We start from the raw sequence: 14182 nt of genomic DNA on the forward strand, positions 1-14182 counted from the left end.
CACAGGTTGCAGCCCAGCTTTGCTGGCCAGAATTCAGCAGGTGGTAGGGCTTTGGTAGCTGGGATTTGGTGGCTGGGCCTTGCTAAAACTACTTTTGGACACAGGAGCCATTTTTCGTGACAGTTCCAGGATGCTTACTGTTATTTTTACCAAAATCTTTCTCTGGAATGGCCAATGCTCTTCACTTCCAAAACCACCCTTTTTTATGGAAAACTAAGCATGATTTTCTCATGGAAAGGAGATTTTTCTGCTGCAGAGTGGTAGCACAAGAAAGCATTTCACCCGCAGGACCCTCTTTTCTTCCTTGTTCCAAACTATGCAAAAGGGAAACAAGCTCTAGTTGTTTCACCAGATCTGTTATCTGTGCCAACTGCGCCCCAAAGCAGCCAGTTCTGGGGGGGTCACAGCAGCTGCCCCTGCCCCAGGCCAATACAGGGAAGCTGAGGCAGAGTTCTCCTGCCTGAGCAGGACAAGTGCAGCACGTTGGGCAGCAGGTCTGACGTTCCAGGCTAAAGAATTCCCACCAGCCATGCCCTGGCTCTGTCTCATCATACATCAATAGTGGATGAGCTCCGTCTTTGTCTGGGCTGGGGAATACATGTTGTAGCTAGTGATGTTAATTAAGCGGTAACTAGACTGATGGAGATTTATTTTCAGGCTGCCTGCTAGAAACTGGTTATACACATCTGGGAAATTGAAAATTGACATCCTGCTTATTTCCTGTCATCTCCAAAGCAACAGTTAATTACTGCAGAAGCCATAGGGTAGGCTCCTCCACACAGCACTCCCCCGGGGCTGCCCAGACAGGCCTCCAGGAAGCATCCCTTCAGCCTGGCTCTGGAGCCTGGTCCTCATCTCCCTCCATCCCAGATCCTGATCCAGGCAATCAGCTCCAAAGCTGGCTGGGGTGGTCTCCCAATTGCCCCTGCCTTGCCTTCCTCACTCCTAGCCTGCACAGCCCTAAAGAGAGGAAGGCTGCTCATGGCTGTGGAGATCTTTAAGCCTGGAAAAGGAGGGATGAGGTCAGCACAGGGGGCAGATAGGGCAGCCTGGGGCTCAGCTCAGGGTCAGGGCACACAGCGCTACATCCTGGGGAGCCCTTTGCACAGCAGGAACTACAGGAGCTGGCACTGGGCAGATCTAAAAGGCTGGAGGTCTTTCCCTGTCTCCATGACTGACCTTCCCTATCCCATATCTCAGCTCCCCCTGAGTGACGGTGGTGGTTTGGGTGAGGGTGATGTTTTTAGCATTTAACAGGGTTCATCCTTCTGTTGCAGGAGAGGCCAGCAGCACTTGCTCTGGAGCCAGTGGCTCCAGCTGGTACAGGATGCTCTGTTTTTCCACACCTGTGCAACATGAACTACTCCTTGACATATTTTCCTCTTTGCCTGGCTTTGCACAGTGTCTTACTGTCTACCCGTGCATTGTGCAGCAGGCTGGAGTGTGGAGCTGCTGGACTCTTGAGACCCACTTGCCTGCATGGAGCTAACTGGGCTGCACTGGGCTGCCCTGGGGGATTCCTGACCTCCTGGGCTGGGTGGGCTGTGAGTTACTGGGGTGGGACCAGCCGTGCGCCACTTCTTGTTTGCAAGAAGGCAGATGATGCCAAAGAGGTCCAGGCTTTGGGAGAAGCAGCAGCTGCCTGGAAAAGCACCAAAGGGCTTTACAACCTGTGTGGCTTAGCGCTAGGGCTAGAGCTCCATCTATTCCCTGTCTCATCCAGGAGCAGAGGGGAGGCCTGCATGGGGAGAGGGAAGAACAAGCTGCACTTTGCTTTTAGGTATTTCTAACCCTTGAGTTTCAGGTGACCTGCAGGCAAAGCCTGCAGCCCACACACAGTCTCCCGGTCAGTGCCAAAAACCAGCGCAGCAGTCACCCATAATGCTTTTATAATCTACTTTCTTTAAGATGACTGTTCCCACAAGAAAGAGAGGGGGAGGCATGATTAATTTTCATTAGCCTTGTAAATAATAAGCTTGTTTCCGCTAGTCTTGCCCTGTAATTAGGGCCCTGGTTCCAGGGCTCTGCAGAAGGAAGCTGGGATGTGCTGGTGACTCACGGGAAGCAGGGCCAGCCTGGACATCCCACCCTGGGCAGGAAAAGGAAAGTGGCTGCAGCCCACTTGGAGGGACAGAGTTTCCCCTCGCCTTAAAGGGAGCAAGGGACAGCAGTCCTCTGGTCCTCCGAGGGGAGAGGGAAAAGCCCATCTGAAGGAAGTGTAGGCTGAGGTTTGCACAACTTCATTATACAAATGAAAATGAAAGCAAAACTTCTGGTTCAGGGCTGGCAGCTTCTGCCCCAGCGGCTGGGTGTTGATTGTAGATGTAGGATGACCTCAGGACGAGTCCAGTGATGTGGAGGTGGGGTGGGAAGGGAGGACCTGGGTATTTGCGCTGAATCTGGGGCTGAATGACTGACAGCTGCCAGTGCCCAGACACAGTGTGCCCCATGGCCAGCCAGCAGCCCGGGCACCGCACGCTGGCGCATATGCGCACACGCTTGCCCCTCTGTTGGGCTGGCTGCTCTCTTCCAGCACCAGCACGGGCTCCCTGAGCTGAGCTGCACTGCATCAGTGTGCCTCCCAGCCCTTCACAGGCTCTCTCCCATGCTGCTGCTGCTGTGTCTCAAAGCAGGAATGCTGCTCTAGGGCCAACCAGCAGGGATCCCTCACTGATGCAGGCAGAGTCTCATTTTAACCATGATATTGTATCATTGTCTTATGTCCAGCTGTTTAGCCACCATGTCCCTCAAGTCCACCTTGGGGTCACACCAGGATACAGTTCTTGGCACACGTCTCTCCAGTTCTGTTCCTTGTAACAAGGCAGCCTGTCTTCCAGACATATCACAAACATGCTTGCAAGCTGTCAAGCTCACCAGGGTGAGCTGGTGGCTTGTGGAAGGCCCCATACATTGTCTGTCTTCTGCTTCCTTTGCTAGGATGCAGATTTTGACAGGTAGATATGACTCAAAAAGCCGACCTTGCCTGCCATGGCATTGTATCCCTCTTTGTGCCCTTATTCCTCCCTAAAAGTGTTGATTTTAACATTTACTGATTTTAATGCTTCAGTTATGTGACACTCAAAGCCAGATTTTGGGAGCACAACTAGGTCAGATTTGTGTCCATATGTGAGCAGAGTGTATTATCTAGGCTCCCTGGCATCAGTGTGAAGGCAATTAAAGAATTTCTTCTCTTCAAGTCTGTTGCTGTCCGGACCAATTTTACCCTCAGCATCATGATGCCAGGCTAATGAAGGCTCCTCAGTCCCTCCTACTTGCCCTTCTCCTTCATTGTTTCACACCCTGCTGGGTCTGCCCCACACCCTCCTTGTTCCCCATGCCCTCAGAGGAACATCTGCCATCATGAACAGCATCTTGTGGACTGCTGCAGCAGCCCCCACGCTCACGCTGCCAGCCGGGCACTGTGCAGGAGCCCTCCTCCCACGGAGACAGGCAGCAGCCCCAGCAGAGCCTCCAGCGTGCCCAGCCCATGGCTGCCCTCTGCGCCCCAGGAGCTCCTGCCTGGGAGGCCATCGACAGCATGGATTATGAATTCCCTCTCAGCAGCCACAGGCTGACCAGCCATGTGGACACAGGCCAGTGTACCTGGGCCCTGGGGAGGGACTGTGCCACCCACTGGCCAGTGGGATCTCTCTGTGAAAGCCTCCCTCTGTCCTGCTGGGTGCTGCTGTGGGCATCGTTATCTCACTGCACGGAGCGGAGTGGCTCGGTGCTGTTCCACACAGCTCCGTCCCACATTGCTCCACCGGGAACCACAAAAGTGTTTTCTGCTGTTCCCATGCTAAGATTTGGTAACCCTCATCCACAGGGAATTATCCCCCTCCTTTTCTCTCTGGTGCTGCTGGCCTGCCCAAGCTTCAAGCTCTAGTCAGGCAGAGCAGACCCTAGTTGACTGTGTGTTTATTTAGTAAATTAATGAAACAAAATTTAATATAAGCTCTTACTGAAGGGATGGTGGTATTTCTTTCAAATGAAACAGATTTGGGTCACTCCAAACTCATTCTCTCCAGAGTCATCCTCCTTCATGTGCTTGTAAGCTCCAAGGCGTGTGTCCAGGAGGTCTTGCCAAGTTCACCTGTGTATAAAATTAAAGGAACACTGCTGTTGGGTCCCCACTGTGTCTCTGAGGTTCCTCTTGCTTGACGATGGTGTGGGGTTTGGATCGGTCTTTTACACCCTCTAGCAGTCAGCAGCTGTGATGGTTTGGATATTTTGCCTCAGCCTCTTACTTGCTTCAGCTTCCATAAATCTTCAGCAAGACTAGTGCATTGTCTTTGTGTCCCGGGTGCCTTCCTGTTGGGAGAGCAGGAAGAGGAACAGCACATGTGATGTGCTGTAACCTTGTTTCCCCCCTCCCATGACCCCAACAGAACTCTTCTGCTGACAAGTCACCTGTGTCAGGACCTTTGCCAGGAGTGCCAGCCTTCTGGGCTTGGAGAGAGGAATAAGTTCCTCACAGCTCAGCAGGGCTTTACCGCTCATCCCACCTTTGCTCAATTGTTTCCTGTGGTGTTTGCACACACGTATTTTTCCATCCATACTTCCTTCAGAAGAATCTTAATGCTGGCTACTCATCACTTATGAACAGCCATATCTCATCTGTGCTCCCCATCCTCCCCGCAGCACCCCTTCTCCCTTCCCTTCACATTCCTTTGAACACGAAGCAGTGACAGCTCTCAAATCAGGCACCAAGCATCCTTCATACAAAATTTAATTCTTTCTAGGAGACCCAAAGGAGCTAAATGTATTCTTTTCTATCCAGATAAATGTTTATGAGATTAGAGGTACAAGAACATACATATATTTATTTTTATTATTTCTGTTGCTGGTTTTAGACAGAACGATGCTATGGCCTATTTCCTAGAGGAGAGCAAGACAGATGTTTGTAATGACTGTACCTGAATTTACAGTCTGTAAATCTAAGTAGTACAAGGAAGTCAAACTAGGGATGATGATAGCAGGAGGAGAGGAACGTTGCATTCAGCAGTGCTGGTCATCACTGGGAGCCTGCAGGCTTGGCTGAGCTCTTCACCCATATCTTACAGCCCCTATGATGGACCTGCATGCCGGCTCCGTCCCCACGGATGTCCCTGCTGTGCTGGCAGGACCTTCGCTTGGACCCACGGCCTCTCTCTGGTGCCACAGCTCTGGGTCTCATGTGGGGCTGCCTGCAAAACAGAGAAGCCCAGGCAGATGACTTTGCTGGTTCCCTGACACGAAGACTTCTTTTCCTCTTGGGTTTAACAAGAAGCAGATACGGGCAGTTTGCTGAGGCTCTTTCAAGTTTGGAAGAGAAGGAGAAAGTCCCTGCAGTGGGAGGTGAGGGACTGGCCAGGGAGAGACCTCCCTTTCTCACATAGACCCAGCTCAAAATGCTGCTTTTTAAGCCCATAACATTTCACTAAAATTAAATCCCAGCACCATCTGCACCTTCCCAGGAATGCCTACCATCGCTGCCCTGCTCACCTTGCTCTGCTCAGGTTGCACCCACACTGGTGTGGCCCCAGGAGCTGGTGGCTGAAAGGGAAGGAGCATCCTGCCCTTCCCACTGTGCTGCCACATGGGCAGGCTGTGCTTTCCATGGCTCAGTCATGACTGAAACACTCATTGACTTCGCCTGGAGACCCCAGCAGGCAATAGGATCCTTTGCTCAGTTGCCTCTTTCTGCCATTTAGCTGCAGCCAGCTCTGAGGTGGCAATGTCAGGGATCATGAACACCGGATCAGTCTCTTCAAGGTCTTCTCCAGCCACGCTTCAAGTCCAACAGAACCACATGGGATACAGAAGGGCAGGTTGTGACCCTTCTCTCCTGGACCAGGGCTTGGAGGATCAATAAATGTGAGCTGATTCTCCAGTGAGGTTTGGCTGCAGAGCGTCCGAGGCCATAGTTCACCAAAAGTGTCTTGAACCATGTGGAAGAGGGACATCAGTTCATCAGCAGGACAGCCCTGAGCAAACAACAGCATGGGAGCATACAGACCACCCTGGAAGGACCCTTGGCTGCTTCCTCCGGTATCCTGTGCCTTCGTTGCCTGGAAGCTCAGGGGCCCCACTTGCCCCATGCTCCCCACCATCCCCTCTGGTCTGTGGTCCACATGCCTGAGGTTGTGCCACCTCTCGTAGCAGTGTGTGTCCTTCCACATCTCATCTTCCATCTCACCCCCTCCACGCGGCAGCCATGACATGAGCAAGCTGCTCCTGAGAATGGGAGAAAGAGGGGGATGATGGAGGTGGACTACGGTAGTTAATGTAATGTAATTGTGCTGGTGGCACAATTGTTCATTTACATTTCCTTGGGGCATTGATGCTGATATTAATTAAAGGTAATTATAGCACTGCTTTCTCAGTGCAACAGTAGCACACAAAGACAAAAGCAGCATTACAGAAAAAAATGTTTCTTCCTCGGGAGTTTCAATGGCATCTTTTTTTCTGAGAAATCTGCTGGGTGAGCGGAGGCCTGGAGCCCAGGCACCGTTCCTCCCACCCGTCGGAGTCACTCTGTGCTAGGGAGTCCCAGGATCAGCACCATTCCTGCAGGTACTCCAGGATACCCTGAGAATGCCGGTGACAGACACAGACATGATGGGTGATAGTAGTACTGAACAGATACTTCCAGTACAAGTAGCTACCAGTGCTGATACAGGATGCTGGGCACTAGTGGTGGATACCTGTGCACCCAGGAGGGGTGCTGAGAGCATTGCTAGCAGATGCTGATGACTTGCATGATGGACATCAGTGGCTCTAGTGATACCTAGTATTACCTACCCTTCATAACAATACTGGTGGCATCAGAGCAGGAGATCAACAGCTTTGCTGCTGGCAGGTGAGTACTGACACTATGGGCAGCTGTAGGCAGCACGAGCCGTGGATACTGGCTGTGCTGATGGCTGTTGCAGGCGCTACGTGTCTGGATTACTGGCTCAAACCTAACCCAACTAGTAGTGGGAATTCACTTTTCACATGGAGAGGGCTGAGGAAGGGTTGAATGGTGTCAGTTCAATTACTGCTGCATGGTTCTCCACAGCTGCCAGACCTGTCTCACCGAGTCCTACCATATTCGCCCAGTGCTGCGTTCAGTGCTGCTAGCGGCGGCCTGTTGGCAGCAACCTGCAACCTCACCAGCGTCTCTGAGCTCAGGCACCTCCGAGTTTGGGACGTGCAATTGTCTTGTGTCTTCAAGAGCTGATGCCTCCAGAACAGAGGCCGCCGTGGTTAGGTGGAAGAATCTTTGTTGTATCTCCTGCACAGAGCATCTGTCTCTGTTTTTCACAGCTGAGTACTCATCAGCAGCAAGAAACTCAAAAAACAAATGTTTTTGTGTAGAAAACAGGTGAGCCCTGGGGACAGATGTGACTGCCCTGTCTAAACAACAGCTGTCGCCTGCTTGGCTTTCCCAGGACATGTGCCTTTCCTTTAACCATTTCCTCTGCATTGTTGGGGTTCCAATGGTACATAGCTAGTGGGAAGGTGAAAAGGGTTTGTACTGGATTTAGGAGGGCAGTCTCCTCATCTTTCTAGGCTTTCCATTCTTCTGTCTGTTGCAATACCCACTGTGAGAGTCTCTGAATGCCTCTTGGACACCAAGCCCTCTTATTCTATGCCTGCACTGTATCTGTCCATCTATCTAGCCTTTCCTTCCTTGTGGCAGATTATAAGGAGGGCTGTTGAACGTGTTTGAAAGGAAACATGGTGCCTCTGTCATAACCCAGACATACACTGCACCCGGGGTGTCTCCAAAGACCCCCCCAGGCATGAGTTACCCTGGGGAGAAAACCCCTCCTGCTGGGTGGTGGCAGGGTGAGAGAGCGGGGATCTCATGGGCGCTGCAGTGGGGACACTTTCTGGGGACAAAGAGCTGCTGTCTTGTCACTGGCACCAGGGCACCGGTTTGGTCTGCTTCTGCTTCACCAGAAAGGGAGCCAAACCCACCCCTCAGATCCAGCTTTCCTAGAAAAATTTCCAAGGTTTGTGTCCTTGTTCCAGCCTTCCATACATCCTCCCGGTCAAGGAACTGGGGTTCACCTCTTTTAAAGCCCCCTTGAGCTCTGGGCAGGGCTTCTCAAGACCCAGATGGCCTCTGTGCAGGTAGGAATGAAAAAGGGTACTGCAAAGGAAGGCTGACTCCTGGCGCTGAGTTACCATGCCATTCCCATTCCTTGCTTCTCAGCAGCAAAAGCTGAATTCCCCAGGTTGTCCCAGCGCTTGTGCATCTTCTCAGTGCAGAATAGAAAGCATGCATGCACACACACAAGCCTACCTTGGAACTTAATTGATGTAAATTCCAAATAATATTTAATCTCACTGATAAAATAATTCAGGCTGTGTTCTCTGTTGTGATGCGTAGGTTTTTGAGGACATTAAAAAAACATTGGGGTTTTTTCCTCATATTTATTTACACTAGTTTTCGTACAGGGATCGTTTTTTTCAGTTGTTTGCAGCATAGCTGATGGTGAATGACAATGAAGCAAGAAGTACAATGCTTTAGCGATACAGTAGCACTTAGTGGCCAGATGGAAGAGAATTACAGTGTGAGCTGCTCAAGCAAAACTCTGATGGGCACAGATTTTGGCAGGTCTGTAGCTAGGACACATCAAAGGTACCTGGCTGCCATCTGCCACGCCAGTCAGGGGGTTTATCCCCAGGACTGTCCTTCCCTGCCTGACCTGTTCTCTGATGGCTCAGAGAAGAGTGAACAGCCCAGCACATGAGGCACAGGGGGTTACAGAATCACCCCAGCCCCAGACAGTAAGCTCCTGGCATGGCCAGGAAATGAAGATACAGCCACAGGCAGCGAGGGGATTCCTCGAAGGATTATTTCATGATAAAGAAACAAGAGAAGGAAAGCCAAAGAGCACTTTCCCACAGAGGGGCTTGCCCCAGCCCTGTGTCCCCAGACAAGGAGCCTGGGCATTTTGCATGTTGTCCTCCCCACTTAACTGAGTTCCGGTCCTTCCTTTCAGTCCACATACAACACAGAGGGACACAGGGGCTCACTTCTGCATCCTGCCCTTCTTCCATGGGTATTGCCTCTGCCTTTTTATGTAGGATGCTTTCTCCCATTTGCTTTGTGCCTTTGCTAGGACTTAATGAAGACAACCTGACTGTTGATCAGAGTTGTGTCTTTACAGCATCAGGGTTATGGCCTGGGACGTTATCAGAAGACACCACTCTGCTCTTTGTGACCTGAGGACATTTTCCCTTTTCTCTCTGCCTGGCAGGTCTTCATGAAGGACAGCTCTGGAGCCCAGGGGAACACAAGGTGCATGGGATGCTGAATCTGGCCTAGTCCCCAAGCCCAGGAAGCTGTGAGAGGTACAGTATGCCCAGGGGTGACTTTGGGATTCTTCAGAAGCAGGCAAGGGGGCAACAGGATGGCCAGAGAGCTGTGCTTGTGGCATGAGGGCCAGCAGAGTAGGAGGGAGAAGGAGGCTGCAGAAGGGGAGCTGGAGAGGGTGTTTCAATGACAACCCTCCCTCCATCTAGTAGTGAATCCTGCAACATGCCTATCACTAAAATAAAGTTACGAAATCTAATACCGATTGCTATAGTAACGTCACGCCTCTGCGCTGACCTATTTTGAGACAAAGGAAATGCTCCTGCAGCTCTGAGCACACAGAAGGCTGCAGATGAGTCTCAGTCTGCTCTCTAGAAAGAACGGCAGAGGGGGCTGCTGGTTTTTGCCCCCCTGCTCCAGGATCCTCAGGCAACATGAGCTGCTTTGTCTCAGGCAGTCAGCAAATACACTTCCAGAGAGCATCTCCATCTTGCATCTTAGACGCAGCCAGGGCCCTGCCTAGCTTCATCTGGACCCGCTCAGTTTCATCTGGACTTTTAGGCAACAGGAACATCTGCCCTGGAGCAAAGCAACATCCTTGCAAAGCTGCAGAGACCTGCTGGAACAGCAGCAAAAGCCATCACTGTTCGGAGCACCCTGTTACTGCTGCACAGCAAGAGTCTGGGGCGAGGAGCCTGTCCCTTCCCTCCCAGCTGTCACTACCTCCTCTTCACCTTAGTCCTCTGTCCCCCTGGTCCTGGGGCTGCTGCTTGCTCTGGTAGCGCAATGAGACAGGAGGATCCCACGGAGACTAAGCAGAGTGGCCTGCTACCTTCTGTGTCACGCGTGTTCGGTGCAAGTGTGGACAACTTCCATCCCTGGGAGTCACAGCATAAGCAAGGTCAAGGGCAGTCGTGTTAAGTGCTTTTCGCCCTCTGCTTGCTCCCTGGAGAGCTTTGCAAACCCACACACACCCCGCCAGGCCTCCTGAACAGCCCTGACCAGAACAAATCAGTTTTGATCCCAAATGGTCTGGGAACATGCACCGTGTTGTCACCAGCATGTGTCCCAAGTGCCCCGTCAGAGAGTAGAGACTGCAGGTAGGTTTTGAAAGGCAGCGACTCTTGCCCAGGTCCTTCCACTCCCTCCCATCAGCGCTCCTGATTTCCTCCTGAAAACACTCCCTTTCCTATCTTGCCTTTGTTTGTCTCACTTGACCTACTTAATGCTTCGCATTTCCTTCTTCAGAGCAGATCCTGTCTTCTGGAGAACTTTGAGAAACTTCTATTTAGGGACGGAGACGAATACGTTGTAAAGTTTCTGGGGTTTTGTTCCCTTGAGAGTTGATTATATTACCAGTGACATTTGCATGAAAATAAGTTCTCTGTCTCTCTAGAGTTCATATGCTCCTCCAGCTTTAGTCAACACCTGAAGTCAAAAATCTGTCATATTGCAGCCATTGATTTTCACAGCATTTGGTTTTGCCACTACCAAAAAAAAAAAAATAGTAGTATAGTCGTATCTAGAGCATATAAGGAAGAAAAACTATTCTTTGTCTCTTTTGGGATGGCTCCAGTCAGATCTCGTCCCTCCCCATGACTGCAGTGGGCATCAACTGGCAGTCTCGGCAGAGATGTCCCTTTGCCTGAAGAGCAAGCAGGAGGCCAGAGGTGTGCCCCGGGGCTGCGGGGCATTACTCGGCTACCATGCAGCCTCGGGAGCTGTAATGCAGATTCCACATTAAAAAGACACAACCCACTTACTCATACATGAAGTGAGATGTGAGGACATCCTTCCACCAGTGATGTGGGACTCGGTAGCGTTAAGAAATCAGTGCTGCATGCTTTCTGCAGCTCCTACGCCAATGTAGCCTATGCTGGGAGCTGGGATTTGCTTCATCTAGCGTTTGCTGCCTGCAAGTTGGATTTGTGGATGAGCTGGGTGAGCCCACTGGGACCCCTTCAGACAATGAGCAGACTGACCCTCGTAAAGCAAGTCACCCATCTCCTAAGGAGGTATCCTAGGTAGATGAGGCACTTGAATTGCTGGAAGCCACCATCTCCCCACCTTTGCTATACGAAGAGTGAGGGGCAAAGGGCAGGTCTGTCCTGGTTCTCCTGGTGATGCTGTCACATGCCTCAGTGGGAAAGTCCAGGCGACGTTAATCCCACGGGTGCTCCTCAGGAGACCCTGGCCCAAGCTCTTCCCAGCAGCCCAGAATGGGCAGCGTTGCCTGCTGCGTGGACCCAGTACCCGCTCTGTCCTGGTGTGAAGCTCACCAGTAGCAGTGGGAAACTTCCCAGGGAGAAGCGAGCAGCAGAAGGAGGCTGGTGGAAGGTCTGTTGTATAATGAATTGTTCTAAGTAGAAGATCGCTATTTTTATCCCCTGCGATTAGATTCTGAACTCTGAATCATCATTAATGTAACGCCCTGGAAGCCGGCGGCCCCCCTCGCTGAATGCCACATGAAGTGTTCCTGCTAATTCAGGGAACATTTGAATTCATGTGTGTAGGCAGACCAACGTCACCTACACCACAGTATACAATTTTTTAAGCTTCTCGCGGCAGGGTGAGGGGAGTCATTTTTCTTCTGCAGGTTGTAAATCATTTATTCCTTATCTAGCTAGTTATTAGCATGCTGCTAGGTTTCTATATATAAAAGCCACCCATGTGTTTGCAGCCAGCTTGGATGGCTGGACTGGGGTTTACGTGGGAGATTGTGGTACATAGAGCCCCTGGAAGTGCTGATCAGCAGAGGGCAGGACTAGCTGACTCCAAAGGGTGCCTGCAGCCCCATCAGAACAGGAGTTTCTTCCTTCTGGAGGACTTGCACCCTGAGCAGTCACATTTTACAGGCCGTTGCTTCTCCTGCCCCTCCTGGCACTTCATTGCCAGCCCTGCCTCAGCACTACGTGTCCCTTTCCACTCAGTCCTGTTCAGGGGAACCCTGCGTCGAAGGTTATGATCTCAAGAGATGCCTTCCAACCTAAACAACTCTGTATAAATGCCAGCCAGGAAGCCTGCTGAGAGTGCCTCTGGCTTTTGGCTGGCACCACCTGGACCAAGATCTGGCTGTTATGGCTGGCGCCCTGTGTTTTGTACAGGTGCAGTGACTTTGTGGTGCATCATGTTCTTTAGATCGACGCAACAGAGGTTGGGATGAGAGTGCCGAGCTCTCCCAGGAGGTGTTGGGTTCCTCCCTCCACTTAGCAAGGATGAAGGCCCCTGGGCTGGCATGCAGTGTGGGAGCAGAAGCTTCAATGTTTCCACAGGGAGCAAACGTAGAGCCTGTTGGAAAGCTCTGCTGGTGGGAATGGCAGCAAATCTGTGGCTAAGCTGTGAGGGGGAGGCAGAGGAGAAGGAAGCAAGGGAATGGGGGCAGTGATGCTTTAGGCTGTGATTTTGGGGAGAAAGAAGAGCTCTTCGAGTGCCTGTTTCTGGATCAAGGCACCACTCAGTCAGGGCAGCCATGGCCGTTTGCAGAGGAGAGCAGCCAAGGAGAGGACGTGGGCTTTGCGCATGGCAGGTGTGTGCCAAGGGCATGGGGGAGGGAGGCAGCACAGCACCGCACACACTGCAGCGTTGGGGGTGACATGGAGCCACCAGGCTGGTGCTTGCAGCTCCCCAGTTTCGACAGGAGCAGAAGCACCCATGTGCAGGCTGCAGTCCCCTGCCATGTGAAAGCTGCAGAGGGAGATCTGGCTGCCCTCTGGGCCACCTCCAGCACCTGGCAGGGCCAGCCTGATCCTGTACCTGGGTCACACCACCAGCAACGGCACTCGAACACACGTGCACACACTCCACAGGCACACAGATGTGTTTGCCCTCATGCCACAGCCCTAACACACACGCACAAGGAGCAGAAATCCCGGTGAACATCAGGGTGCTTTCGGAGCTCCCTGTGCCCTCCCAGGCTTGGTGAGGAGCGACCCCTGCCCAGTGACCCCCTGCAGTGGCTGCCTCTGCCACCGTCGGGCCTGTAAATGCCAGCTAACAGCAGAGTGAGATCCTGGGGCGGCCTGCCGCAGAGAGCAGCGAGGCGAGGCTGGCGGGGTAACATGCTGTATTGCCTCCTCTTGTCCCCTCCTTGCTGAGCGAGGGCAGAGGGTCTGCCCTGTCCTCTCCATGCCCTCAGTATAAGCTGTTTTAAGGGGGGGTTGCAGAACTTAAGCCGGGAATTTGGCCCAGGGGAACACAGAGACATGAGAGAAAGGGTGTTGTGTCCCAGAAAGCCACCTCCACCCCCAGGGTTAAAGTGGTGGCACAGCAGGCAGTGGCAGCTGGTTTGCCCAAGTCCCTGATGGTGCACAGAGGTGGGTGCACGCTGGTGGTCCTGACAGGGCTGGCTTGCAGGAGGTGCTCTGCCCTCCCACAAGCACAGGGGCCTCTCAGGCTTTGTTGTTTTGTGTCCTGAGGCTGGAGCCTGTTCAGAACAGGCTCTGAGCAGCCCCTGTGGAGCAGTGGCCCTCTGGCCCCCACCATGTCACAGGAACAGGGGAGGAATTACTGTGGGGAGATGGGGACAGACCCATGGCTACCATCTCCTGGGCAGCTGTCCTCTCAAGGACACAGTGCATGGCCTGATGGAGCACCTCCAAGGAGACGTGGAGCTAGTCTCCGAGGATGGAGGAGATCTGTTCTCCGTGTGCAGGGTGGGCAGAATGGGACATCACAGGCTGGAGCTGCCACCAGAGAGATCCCAGGTGGACAGCCGAAGCTTCAGAGCTTTACAGGATTGCAAAGACAGCCAGCCATCTCCAAGACGGCTCGTTGGACTTCTGCCCTGGTGCTGCCTTGGTTGACATTTTGGCAGCAGACTTCTTGCTCACGCTTTCTGCCAGGAGTTACAAACCATAATTTCAAGGACTCGCTAAACACTGCCTGGCTGGG

The 14182-nt window shown here is 52.4% G+C and overlaps 1 protein-coding gene across 3 annotated transcripts in view; it reads left to right on the forward strand.

Moving 5' to 3' along the window:
* DLGAP4 (DLG associated protein 4) overlaps positions 1-14182 on the forward strand; it is a 157618-nt gene that overhangs the window by 74156 nt on the left and 69280 nt on the right. For all 3 annotated transcript variants that reach the window (XM_037401642.1, XM_037401638.1, XM_037401639.1), the window contains exon 3: positions 9237-9330. The gene's annotated coding sequence lies outside the window, so the exon portion shown is untranslated. The remainder of the gene's footprint in view (positions 1-9236; positions 9331-14182) is intronic.

Source organism: Falco rusticolus, chromosome 10 (genome assembly GCF_015220075.1).
Source record: "Falco rusticolus isolate bFalRus1 chromosome 10, bFalRus1.pri, whole genome shotgun sequence".
Lineage (NCBI taxonomy): Eukaryota > Metazoa > Chordata > Aves > Falconiformes > Falconidae > Falco > Falco rusticolus.